The sequence below is a fragment of the Natator depressus genome, chromosome 24, assembly GCF_965152275.1.
Source record: "Natator depressus isolate rNatDep1 chromosome 24, rNatDep2.hap1, whole genome shotgun sequence".
In the NCBI taxonomy this organism is placed as follows: domain Eukaryota; kingdom Metazoa; phylum Chordata; order Testudines; family Cheloniidae; genus Natator; species Natator depressus.
Genome location: NC_134257.1, coordinates 3,754,256 through 3,767,424, shown reverse-complemented (window position 1 = coordinate 3,767,424; position 13,169 = coordinate 3,754,256). Strand labels below are relative to the sequence as shown.

General features: G+C 54.0%; 1 protein-coding gene across 1 annotated transcript in view; it reads right to left on the bottom strand.

Moving 5' to 3' along the window:
• KIRREL1 (kirre like nephrin family adhesion molecule 1) overlaps nucleotides 1-13,169 on the bottom strand; it is an 87,264-nt gene that overhangs the window by 35,220 nt on the left and 38,875 nt on the right. The gene's annotated exons all lie outside the window — the stretch shown is intronic.

Genomic DNA, 13,169 nt, shown 5'->3' with positions numbered 1-13,169 from the left:
GCGCCCCGGTCTGTGCACGAGGGACAACCGGCAGGTCGGCCGGACCGCGGGCCGGGGAGAGACCCGAAGCGAGGAGCAGAGAGAGGTGAAAAGGAGAAACGAGCGTGGCGCGCGGGGAAAGAAGCGAGCGAGTGAGCAGTGCTGCGGAGGAGACATGCAGGCTGGGGGGTGGAGGGGGGGGGAATGCACACTCCAAGCCCTGTCTCCCTCTATTTATCAAACGAAGGACTGATTAAACCCTGGGGCTGGCGCTCCAATCTCCCTCTCTCTCCTCTCGCTATTAAACTCAGGGTTCAAAGAAAAGCTTTTTATTCGCGCCGACAGCTTTCAGATGGAACTAAATCTCTCCGCGCTAGACTTTTTTTCCCTATGTATTTTATCCCTCCAAACCCCCACCTTCTTCCCCTTCTCGATGCTTTTAAATTTAAGCCTTTTTCACCCCCCCCCCCAGAGTTTTTCACTTCTATTTATATTAAAATAAAATAATAAAACAAAATACAGAGGGGAAAAAAATCCCCCCCCCCCCACGGGTGGTTTTATTCTCCTGGAGAGAAAAGAGGATTTGGATTCTCCTGGCCGTGCTTGGCAGAGCGGAAAGGGAGAGATTTGCACACTGGATGGGGAAGGAGGGATTGGAGCAGGAGAGGGGGGCTAGGGAGAGATTGGGGAGGAGGAGGGGGGCTGGAGAAACTGGATGGGGCAGGGTCCCGCTCAGAGAACAGTGGCTGGACTGAGCCAGGAGGGGGAACTGTCGCTGCATCGACGGGCAGGAGGGCTGCTGCACCTGCAGCCGGGGGTGTCCATCTTCCTCTCTGATCCCTCTTTAATCTCTGGAGCAAGGGAGAGGATGGTAGGAGGAAGACCCCTGAGAATCCCCCTTGTGCAGGGGCCTCCCTGGCTGGTGTGGACCTGGACCTCCAGCATAGGGGGCGGATTGTGGGCGTGGGGTGGCCGGAATGCACTGCCCTGTAGCCATTCTCTGCTCTGCAAGGGCCATGGGGAGCAGTGAGTTAGAGCAGCCTTAAGGCTGCTCTAAGTGACACCGAGGGCCATGCTGGGGGAATGGGGTGGGGTCTAACCCCCATGGCCTCCACATGCCTGCCCCAAGCATGGGAGCCAAGTGGCTGGGGGTCAGGAGCCCAACTTCCCTCTCCTGTTCCTCAATCTATTGAGGTTCTGGCAAAATCATCTCTCCTGGCTCGTCCCAGTCCCTCCTCCCTTACCTGCCCCACTCCCTCCGTTCCCTCCTCCCTTACCTGCCTCAGTCCCTCCTCCCTAACCTGCCCCATTCCCTCCATCTCTCCTCTCCTGGCTTCACTGCTCCCCTCCATCCTCCCACTATAATGCTAGTTCTTTTCCTTTCTCCTCTGGGATGACTGTAATACAAAGGGTACTAATATTAATCATTTCTTTTTGGGAAAGCCTGGCAGCCCCAAAAGAAACCAGGGCCCCACTGCACTGGGTGTTGCATGGGCGCCTCGTGAAAGACAGGCCCTGCTGGGAGGAGCTTAGAATCTAAGCAGATAAAGAAAGGTGGGAGGGGAAACTGAGGCACAGAGCAGGGCAGTGACTTGCCCAAGGTTACACAGCACGTCTGTGTCAGAGCTGGAAATAGAACCCAGGAGTCCTGGCTACACCAGTGGAGCACACCTTCTCCCCCAGCTGGGAGCAGAAGCCAAGAGTTCTCAATCCCTGGCCGTGGAACCCACGAGTCCAGAGTCCCAGCCCCTCCCCGCCCCTGTGCTCTAACTGCATCTTCCACAAGGCAATAGCTTGAACTTCTCCCCTCCCAACTACAGCTCCCCCCACCCCCCGCAACCCCCCCCAGTCACTGGGCATGTCACAGGCACGGCAGCCTGGCTGCAGCTCCAAAGTTCAGCGCTGGAGCTGCGAGTGATTTGTTGCTGAGCACGATTCAATTAAAAGCCCGGGAGCGAAACAGCTTCAACATGGTCCCTGAAATAACCCACGAGGAGCCGCAAACCAACAGCATGGAGGAAACAGGGGGAACCTCTCGCCAGCCGGCTCGGCCTCAGACTTCCACCGCACGGGCCGTCAGCAACAGGACAAGCATTACCAAACTCACCCGCGTGGGGGCCAAACTGGCGAGATCTACGCCCCGTTGTGCTGGGCGCTGGCTGGATGCAAGACAAACAGCCCAACATCTCCATAGGCAAAGGGGAAACTGAGGCCCCAAGGGGAGAGGGGATTTGCCTGCGGTCACACAGCAGATCCAGGAATAGAAGCCAGGTCTCCTGAGTCCTGGTTCAATTCTCTACCCAGTGCACTGCACTGCCACTTCCTGAAGCCTCCCTGTCTACCTCGGGCTGTAATCTCGCCAGCTAACCAGGGTCAGGGTGAGCACGGGGGAAAGATTTGATTTTTTCCCCAGTGGATAAAGGACGAGATGGATCAAAGTTTGACGAGGGATGGCTGGACACCCAACCAGCTGGGCCCACTGCCCTGATCCAGGGCGGCAGGGACCAGTGGGCTGGTTCTGCTACGGCAGGAGATGGGTTGCCCAGCTAGACCGGCTGCCGGCCGGCGCCTCTCTGGCAGAAGGCAGGCTATCGCACGAAGCAGAGCACCAGTGGGGTTTGGTAGGAGCCGGGCTGCTGGCACAGAGACGCGATCGGACGTGGCACTTCCCTTTATTCCTCCCCCCTCCCCCATTTACATTAGGCAGGAGATCAGGGGCTATTTTCGGAGCAGCAATTCAGGCCTTTCGACTGAGCACAGATATTTCCAACGGCAGAAGCGTCCGACGCTCACGAAGGGCAGATGCAAAGAGACAGGCCTCAGCGACAGCTTGGCAGGGCTGGGCAGAACACAGGAATTCCCCCTCATCGACCTGAATAGCACGGGAGAGTTCGGCCAGCGGGGGGCGCCGGCGCTGCTGGTTTGTTTCAAGGCACCTGGCTGTTGCTTTTTTCACCCGATAATTATCAGCAGCCAGCACTAGCCAGATACAAGTGGACGCGGCTCTTTGTCCCCCTTTAGCGGTGGGGCCACAAAGAGGTTCCTAATCCGGGTCTTTTAGCTCACCTGCCTTTAAATCCACAGGGTCTGGGGCCAGGCCCAGCGGCTGCCCATCCCACCCAAAGGGCAGGGCCTTACAGAACAAAGGTGGGAGGGGAAATAAAGAGGATTCAGTGAATAAACAAAGGGTGGGGGCAGCACCCTCCTGCCAAGGTGCTTTCAAACCTGTCCCTGTCCCTGGGCTTGCAGACACGAAGCTGGGACAGTCGCTCCTGTGGGGTTAGGTGCCCGAAAGCTCCAAGCTGCAGAGGTGGGTCTGGAGCAAGAGCAGAACCGCCCCAAAGCTCACACCGGGGGGTCTCCCATGGCCTGATTCTCAAGGACACTTGGCAGACAGCACTTAGAACCAGGAGGGAGGGTGCGAATGGGCCCCTGCAAATCTCCCCTGCGCTGGGGGCCTTCCCGGCCGGGTGCAAGCGTTCTGCACCCATCCAGCTCCCAGCCAAGGGGGCGAATCGGGGGACGGCAGCTCTCCTGGCCTTCCTCAGGCCCCATAGCGGGAAGAGGGTAAGAGCAGCCCCGCGTCTGTCCGGTCAACGAGGGTCACTTTGCACTGGTGCGTTGCACGTGGGGGATCGGGCCCAGCAACGCTGGATTACAGCAGTCTGGCTGAGAGCGCAGCTTAGACCGTAAAACCCACAGAGCCCTCAAAATTTAGCTCTGAGCTCCTGAGATTCCCTCTTCAGCCAACGACCAACCCATTACTTTGGGGGGATCAGCATAAGCCCTGGCAGGCACAGGAGGTGGTGGGTTTTGCAAAACCAAATCCGCAGGGAGCTCAAATCTTAGTGGGTCTCAAGCCCTAAAACTGGCTGGAAAGATGGGTGTTGGGGGGGCAGGTTTTCCAGGTTTAAGGAGGAGGGTCTTCTGGTTAATGCATATGACTTGGAATCCGGACTCCTGGGTTCTAGTCCCAGGTCTTCCACCAACCGCGAGACCTTGGGAGGGTCACTTCATCCCTCCGGGCCTCGGTTCCTTCGGGCGAAATCCGGGGTTCAGGTGCCTCCCAATTCTGGCTCTGCTGGGATCCACAAAATCCCTGCTGACCGTGAGGGCACCTCAATTTTTAGGGTAAAAGTTCCCTCAGCAATAAAGTTTCTGCTTCTGCCGCCTGGCAAATGGGCACCCTAACGCCTGGACTATAAAGTCATTCCCATTCACTGGCCCAATGGCTATTCCACTGCAGATAAATACTGAACCAGTCGTTGGGCCAGAGAGAGGGGCAGAGACCGGGAAAGACTCGCAGTCATCATTCTTTAGCACTGCCCCAACCTGTGTCTCCTGCAAACTCCATCAGTCAGGATTTCACGCTGTCCTCCAGGTCACTGATAGACTTGTTAACCAGTGTAGGTCCAAGAATGGATCCCTCCAGAAACACACCCGCCTGATGAGAATCCCCCCTCCACAGTTACATTTTGAGACCTATCGTTTAACCGGTTTTGAATCCATTTAAGGGGTGCTATGTTGATTTTGTATCATTCTAGTTTCTGACTCAAAACATCGTGCAGTATCAAGTCAAGCGCCTTACAGAAGTCGAAGTATATTCCATCAACATGATTACCTTTATCAACCAAACTCGTAAGCTCATCAAACAAAGACAATATGTTAGTTTGACAAGACCTATTTTCCATAAAACCATATTGACTGACTTTAATTACATTACCCTCCTTTAATTCTTTATTAATCAAGTCCCTTATCAGGCATTCCGTTGTTTTGACCGGGATCTATGTCAGGCTGACAGGCCTATAGTTACCCAGGTCATTCCATTTACCCTTTTTCAATATTGGCATGTTAGCTTTCTCCCAGTTCTCTGGAACGTCCCCAATGGTCCAAGAATCCTTGGACAGCTCTTTTAAAACTCTTGAATGCACGTTCTTGGGACCTGCTGATTTAAAAATGTCTAACTATCGTAGCTGCTGTTTAACCTCCTCTTTAGTTACTGTTGAAATAGAAAGTATTTTAGCATCAATGTACGGCATGAATACATCATCTGACTTTTCCCAAAGGAAAGAACTGTTCTGAGCCTTAATTTGTGAATGTTTGAAATGCACAGTGAAGCACTGGGCAGAGAAGGTGCTATGGAAATGCCAGATTATAACAAATCTGTGGCCAAAATATTCTCCACGGTTGCCACTTTGTGGCTACTGGGAACGTCACAGCGACTACAGGGAGAGAACTCAGCTCCTCGTGTTCTAAAAAACACTAGCGCCAAAGGAAAATTGCCACAAGCTCTTAGCAGTACGGGGACTATGACACAGCTGCATATTTCTGATTCCATCCAGCAGAGGGTATCGGTGACACGGCAGTGTACTGTATATGAAGCTAACCCATCTCTCAGTGCTCGCGATGCACGCTCTTACATATCTCTGCACGTGCAAAAAAAGAAAAAAACCCCACTGCTTCAATTCAACCTCCCTCCCTTCCTGCAAAAGCATCTGTCTTCCACGTGCCAGAATCCAAACCCGTCCGAGAAGCAGAGCAAACTACAAAGGGAGGGTGAGGCAAACACAGACTGACAAGGGGATGCAAATATCTGCTGGTAACGCTGGAGATTGCGGCTTGGAAGGGAACTGGCTCTGGCCCGTCCCAGCAGCAGCGTGCGGCAAAGTAACAGGTGCGCCAGGCGCCGGGCACGTCTGGGGCACTGGGAACATCGCAGCAGCTAGTCAAGTTTGCTGCACCACGGACCAGCGCGGGGAGAGGGGGCGGGAAGAGAGCAGGGCCTGGGAATGTCCCACCCACGAGAGCAAGAACAAGGAGCAGGGAATGTGTTTTTGGATCAAGACAATAAGAATCTCACAGGGCTCAATGCACACAAAGCCAGTAACTCCATCGGGACAGATTCTCATTCAGCCTCTGGCCCTTTGCACCTGCCCCATGGCTCCCACCCCATTTCCGTTTCCCTGCTGCCCCACAGGGGTATTTCCCCACAAGGAGAACATTAGCCAGGCAGGCTGGGGAGGGCGCCCGGCGAGTGCCCCCTGTGGAATCAGGCTGTGAGTGCAGGCATCTGTCTCTCCAGGATGGACTGGCCGGGGGAGGGTTGGCACAGGGCGCGGGGGGGGATTGCTAATGCCCAGACCCGTTTTAAGGACTTGAGCACTTAGGCCAAAGGAAAGGAGAAAAACCCGTGGCAATGGAAGACATGGATGCGGGGAATAGCCCAGAGCCTGGCTGCCTGAGCAGTGGGGCCGTCACCGACAGGAAGGCAGAACCAAAGGGTCCTGTGTTGCTTCTCCAGCTGTTCCCAGCTCCTCCCAGGGAAGAGGGGTTAAATCGCGCCCCTCGGACTGTCGCGAGCCCCGGGGCAGGGTGCGGGAAGAGGGGAACGGCCACCCCAGACTGCTTGCCTGGCTGGCCCATCCTGAGGGAGCTACGGTGGCTACCTCTGGGGGCTGGTGTCATTTTAAGTTGGGTATTTCAGAACAGACGCATCGAAATCGCTCCCCATTACCCAGCAAGCACCCACCCCCATTCCTTCTCCCTGTTCCCCCTTCTCAGCTCCCACTCCACACAGGCTGAAGCCCTCTTAATCAGGCAGTGGTGGCTTGTGGACAGAGCACTGGCAAAGCTTCAGGAGACCTGGATTCCATGCCCAGCCCTACCAATGGAATTTTGGGTAAGCTTTGGCACGTCATTTCACTGCCCCGTGCCTCAATTTCCCCATCTGTAAAACGGGGTTAACAGACCTGCCTATCGTCTCGCCCGTTCAGACTATGAGCTCTCTGGGGCAGGGCCTGTCTCACTCTGGGTCCGTGCAGCACCCGGCGCCATGGGGCCCCCTGATCTCAGCTGGGGCCTCCTGTTACCGTAATACATGTAATAATCAAGCAGAGCTCTGAATCAGCAAGAGGAATTTTGCCCTTGGTTTTTCACTAGTCGGGGGGTTCTTTAGTACATGGTGGGTGGCTGGTTTTTTGGTATTTAAGTCAGAGATAGAAAAGCTCTCAAGGGGAAGGATGCTCCAGTTGTTTTCATTTTTTAAAAGGCAAAATTATAAAAACAAATGAGAGGGAGACAGAAGGGCGGGGGGGGGGGGAAATTTCTATTCTCCAGTGAACATGCCCATGACACCGACAATTGGGGACCCCAGCCCCCCCCACCCCCCCACACTGAACCCAATGGCGATGCTCCCACTGACTTCAACTTGAGTCACCCACTGCGGTGGCCCCCGAGGAATCAGCCACTCTCTGCCAGCACTACATTGCCCAGCAGGGATGGGCGGCTTAGTGAGGACACTGCCTATGGAAACAAAAGAGGCCAGATCCCCAGATCGGTCTTGTCTGACGTCAGCTGGGGATCTGGCTCAGGGTCTGCAGACAACAGCCCCGGCACACAGTTGTGCTGCTATGGGAATGAGAGCCTTCTCCCCTGCTGCCCTCACTCGCACGGCCCAGCCTCTCTGCCTCCTTGGGCCTCGTTCTCTTTTTGGGTCAGTGATGGAAAACAGACTGGAACAAATCTGTGGCGACCTAGGACCTCACTGTCATCCCTGCACCGCACTCCAAAGCCACTCGGGATTTCACGGCAGAGAAACCCAGATTCTCCTGCTTCAAAAGCCCAGGCCACTCCTACCTGGGCTAAAGGAGAATCCTCATCTACATCTAGCAGTATAGGGCTTACGACACACAGTTGTACAGCTCTGAGTCCGTCCAGCAGAAGACAGTGGCCTCTCTCACACACAAATGAGCCAACTCAATCTCCTTTTGTTTGTGGCACTCTAGGGTCTATGACACACACACGTGCAGGTCCAAGTCCATCCAGCAGAGGGCAGCAATGACACAGATTTGCAGAAAGACAGGCCAAGCCAATTTGTTACACTGTAACAAGTCCATCTGGAATTCTGGGCTCAGACTCAGATGGGGTTAAACCTCCCCCCCCCCCCCCCCCAGTTAACTACAGCTGCTTCCAAATAAAGCCATTTGGTTCCTCCCCTCTGCCTCCCCCAAAATAATTGCTGTCTGTTTGAAATTCTACATTGTTTATATATTTTGAGAGAACTTGGAGCCGACTTGATCTTCCCAGGGACAGCGAAATGGGGCCTGGAGGAGTTGGGGGCGGGGAGGCAGAGTGAACCCAAAACGGTGGGAATTCTCGCTCTGGCAAGGGCAGTGAACGTTAAAGGGGCGGCGGGACGGGTATCATGATTAAATAATCAACGGCATTGCGACTGGTGTCGCAAGATGGGAGAGGTGATGTTCGACAGGCCTACGGGGATTCCGATCTTACCTGGCTTTTGCCCTTCTGGCCACGGTTTAAATGCTTTCAGCTAGTCAAACATGCATCTGATGAAGTGAGCTGTAGCTCACGGAAGCTTATGCTCAAATAAATTGGTTAGTCTCTAAGGTGCCACAAGTCCTCCTGTTCTTTTTTCAAACATTTTGGTGTCCCCATCTTTGTGCTGGGATGGGAAAGCCAGGATCCCTCCACAGCTGGAAATTGAGCGACCCCGAGAGAGAAACCCTTCGCTTTCTTAGCATTAGTTAGATTGGAAGCGGTCGTGATCGGGCAGCAAAGCACCTAGCACCTCGGGGTGCTGGCCCATGACTGGGGCTCCCGGATGCCAGGATACAAATAATAAATAATCCTATGCTATGGCAGCCCTGCCACCTCTTGTGACCGCATCGCGAGCCTCCCCAGCTTGACATTTTACTTCAAACGCTCAGCTCCTGGCGTCCTGTGATTTGGTGAGATTCTCCACTTTTATTTTAACCCCCCTCAAGTCTCTAGCCCCTCCTGGTTGCAAAGAAAAGCTGGACAAGGCAGCCCCCGTCCCTCCCCAGAAAGGCTCAACATCTAGAAGGTGGGGAAAAAAATACAAAACACACAATGTTGGGTTAAAAAAAAAACCCTCATCGTTTCTTAAACCAAACTCATGGTTCGTGTGGGGCCTGCCTCCTGGTTTCTGAATATCTGGGAGCTGGCGGAGCTGAGATGGGCAGAATTTAACATTGTCACTTATGTCCTCCGACCCCAGCGGCGCCTGGTTCTCAGTTTGCAAGGAGTCCCCTTTGTGCTGTCCAGGGGCCTGTAATTGACATTGGCTTTAAGGCCCCTTGATGCTGCCAACAGTTAATGGGACTCAGTCGGCTTTTGCTCCTCCCTTCTTTCATTCCCTCGCTCCCGCTCCCTATCTTCCATCTCCTCTCCAATTCTCTCTGTCCTATTCCTCTGCCCCCACTTCCCATCCAACCTCCCGCCCTCCCGCTCGGGCTCTGAAATAACCTAATGATTTCTCATTTAACTGCCCATCCCCGACAGGCAAGAGGCGCCTTGATTGGTTGTGACACCAATCTCACAACAAATTTAGCACCTCATTTCCCGGCCGATCAAATATTCCACCTCGATTATCTCCTGACCACAGAGATGGGGCGTTTTGCATCCAAACGAGCGGAACACACCTCCACTGGACGTCAGCCTCAATCAGTTTCATTTCCCGATCAAGTGGATGGGTGGGGGGGCAGAGAAGGGGGTTGAGGGGAAGCATGCCTGGACCGGGGATGGGCAAATGGACCTACACTGCTGTGCCTTGGACCTGATTTTCATGACCCTACCACACCCTTTACTCCACTTTGGCTGTGCAAAGGGCCCTTGCCGTGGGCGCAGCTGCATTTATATCCCCTTGCCCTTGCCAGAGTGGTGCAAAGGGGCCGCAGTGTGAATAAGGCTCAGGCCCCTGGTGTGTTAATTTATGCCATGACAAAGTGAACGCCCATCACTCTTGTTCCAGTCCGGTGGAGTCTCACGCCCGCTCTGGACTGGTGCAGGGCAACGGCCACTGATGGCACCAGCGGCCAGATTCCAAACCAGTGTGAACTAGGTGTGACTCCAGTGCGGGCAATAGAGGGTTGACACCATTTCAACTGTGATCAGGGAGCCAGTAATGAGGAGCTAAATTTTATCCTGCATGTAACTGCAGTGATGTTACATTGGGGGTGGCTGGGGTCAGGGTGAGGAATAGAGAGTCTGCAGACATGAGGGACCAGACCAAACCTGACCTGCCTGCTTCTTTACGCAGAAGAAAAACACAACCGGAGAAATTCTCACCATAAATCAGTGTAACAATTGATTTCTATGAAGCTAGGGAAGGACAGGACTTTCTGTTCCGTTTGTACTGCACCTAGCATCTTGGGCTCCTGATCCAGGATGGGGGCTCCTAGAGACAATCCAATACAAATTATTATTATTATTAACATGCTGATTTACACCCAAGCCCTGGTTACTGGCGGAAGCAAATGCCACAACACAGGATGCCGGCAGGGCTGAGTATAATATTTAGCCCCATTCTTTTTTTAATGAGTTGGTTAGTCTATGAGAGAGCACTGCTCGCTACTGGACACAATAGAATTGCACAACCATGTGTCATAAGCCCTATAGTGCTAAAACCTAGTGGGGATTCTCCTTCCGCTCAGGTGGCAGCGCCTGAGATTTCAAGAGTATGAGGATCTTGGTTTTGTCCATGTGCAGGCCCGAGTGGCATCTCAGTGCATTTATACTGGCCTTGGGAGAGATGCTGCTCTCAGTCATGCTGAGGTCGTGGTCTGACTAGTTATAATGATCCCTCTGTGATGCAGCTGCCTGAATATCAGACAGCACCTCCTTGTGGTGAGCTGTATTACACCCCATCTACACACAAACGTGCATCGGTTTAATTAAGTCAGTTCAAACTCCCATGTGGACTTTCTTATTCTGGTGCCTTATTGCGGTTTAGCTTAAACCAGTTGCGTGGGTCTTGCCTGCACCCTCAGACTCCAACGAAGCTCGGATCTGGCTCCAAATTTCATAGCTGGCCCCTCATCTGTGGTTAAGGCCCTGGGCTGGCACTCAGGAGATCTGGTTCATAGGCCCAGCTCTGCCGCAGGACTGCAAGCGACACACTGGGCAATTCATATCATTGCTCCGTACCTCAGTTTCCCTGTTATAATGGGGATCATAACCCTGCCTTGTCTATACAGGCTAGGAGCTCTTCGGGGCAGGGCCTGCTTCTCACTGTGGGCCTGGGCAGCGCCCGGAGTAACGGGGTCCTGATCTCAGTTGGACCCTTCAGGCTCTACCGTGATAGACAAAATGGCTAATCTCTACTGCTAGCAAACCCCACTGCCTGGAACTGAACGTCCCTGACGCTTGGATCCGCAGCTGAGCTCCCTGCCTGCCCTCGTCACCAACCCCGCCCGGCGCCTGTGCTGAGCCTGCCGCCGCTCTCCTTCCCAGCCCCTGATGAGCCGGGTTCCTGGGTCAGTGCCATCAGCACAAGCCCGGGCAGCGTGGTGGCGTGATGGGCCGGAGCCAGTGCCGACGCGGGAGCTGTTCAGTCGAACGCCGTTTCTCTGATGAGAAGAGCTGGCGGGGGAGTGACGCTGTGACCCATCCCCAGAGACACGCTGACGTGCGCCAGGATACGGCGCCCCTACTCGCGCTGTGTCGTCCGCCCCGGGGGGCTGCCAGCCGGGGACAGACGGACGGCTCAGGAGCACCAGACAGACAGAGGGGAGCGAGCTCAGAGGTTCCAAATAGCCTCATTTTAACTCTTCTGATTTTGGCTACCAAGGCAAATGCTGTGCCGTAGGCGTACGAGTCCTCCCCAGCGCTCCCCCTGAAAGCTCCCCAAATGCTTTGCCAACTACCCATCCGCTCTTGTGTTTGTCAGTCCCAGTAGACTCACAGACTCCATAATAGCCCCACACCCCTCCAGCCCGAAAATGCAGTCACTTCCGGGATGGAACGTGGCAGCTGGTGAACAACAGCTTCGGCCTCACTCGCCCAGCACTGAGATGCAGCCACCTCTGGGGTGGAACGCAGCAGCTGTCTAAAAGACACACTGCACAACAGGTTGGGACCAGACGCGAAGAGACCCCTACCCCCATTGAATCTGAGGTTCCTTCCATCTCTTCCTCTCCCACCGTTCCTTGGGACTGGAAGCTGCTTCCAACAGCAGCTGTGCTCACTGGAAGTGTTGGGAGCTCAGGGAATTGCAGGTTCTGAATAATACTGTGCAACTTTTAATAACTTCTTGTGAGCCATTATGTCAGGCGATGAAACAACAATGGGTGTGTGTTCAACTGGAAAAAGAGCACACGGAACTACTGCTCCATCCATTATATATGCTTTTAAAGTGGGCTGGAGAAACGCAGCAGGCTTATTAGAGTCTCTAGTTAGCCTGCTATTTAGAGTCATTATTATTTATTACAGCGGCAGCTAGAGGCAACCCTAGATCTAGGCCTGATGGTGCTAGGAGCTGTACACACACAGTGAGCGAGTCCCTGCCCTTAAGGGACAGAAGGTGGGAGGAGAAATTGAGACACAGAAAGGGGAAAGGACTTGCCCAAGGTCACCCAGCAGGTCGATGTCAGGAACAGAACCCGCATCCCACTGCAGTGTACTAGCCACTGGACAACAGCAGATGCTAAAAGGGTTAGGCAGAACTGAGCCTTACAATGCCGTGACTGCTCACAGGAAATTACGCAACAGAGCTGATCACTAGCAGGTGGGTTAAGTGTAATTGTCCCCATTTTTACAGATGGGGAAACTGAGGCACAGAAAAGGGATGACTTTTATGAGGCCACACAGCAAGTCAGTGGCAAAGCCAGGGAAGCAACCCAGGAGTCCTGACTCACAAACTACGGGACCACACTGCTTCAAACACACGTACCAAGAGACATGATCACAGGCACTAAGCCCTGGGGGTGAGTTATAGGATTAGCCAGTGTTCAGGCTCCACCATGGCACTAGGGGGCACTGCGCTGCAGGGCATAGGGTGGGGCAGGGGGCTCAGTAGGGGGCACTCTCCCCTATGAGAGGGTATTGGCCATGATGCCCCAGTGCCTGGTTAGGTGGCACTGAGCTGCAGGAGGTGCTGTCTTTGGGACAGGACAGCAAACCAGGTGTGAATTCTTTCGGTCGCTGAAGTTCCTGTAACCGTTTTCACACAAGCTCTGGCCAGCTGATCAGGGATCAGTCGGGAAATTAATTCCACTCCGCACCACTGAATTCCCTCTGCATGTCCAACTGGGCAGAAGAGTCTTTTTTCCCTGCCTGACCGAAACAACTGTATGGCATTACTGTGCTCTGTTAAACAGTTGCCATGCCCCACCCCAGAGGTAGCTGCATAGTAGCTTTTCCCTAGGCACTGT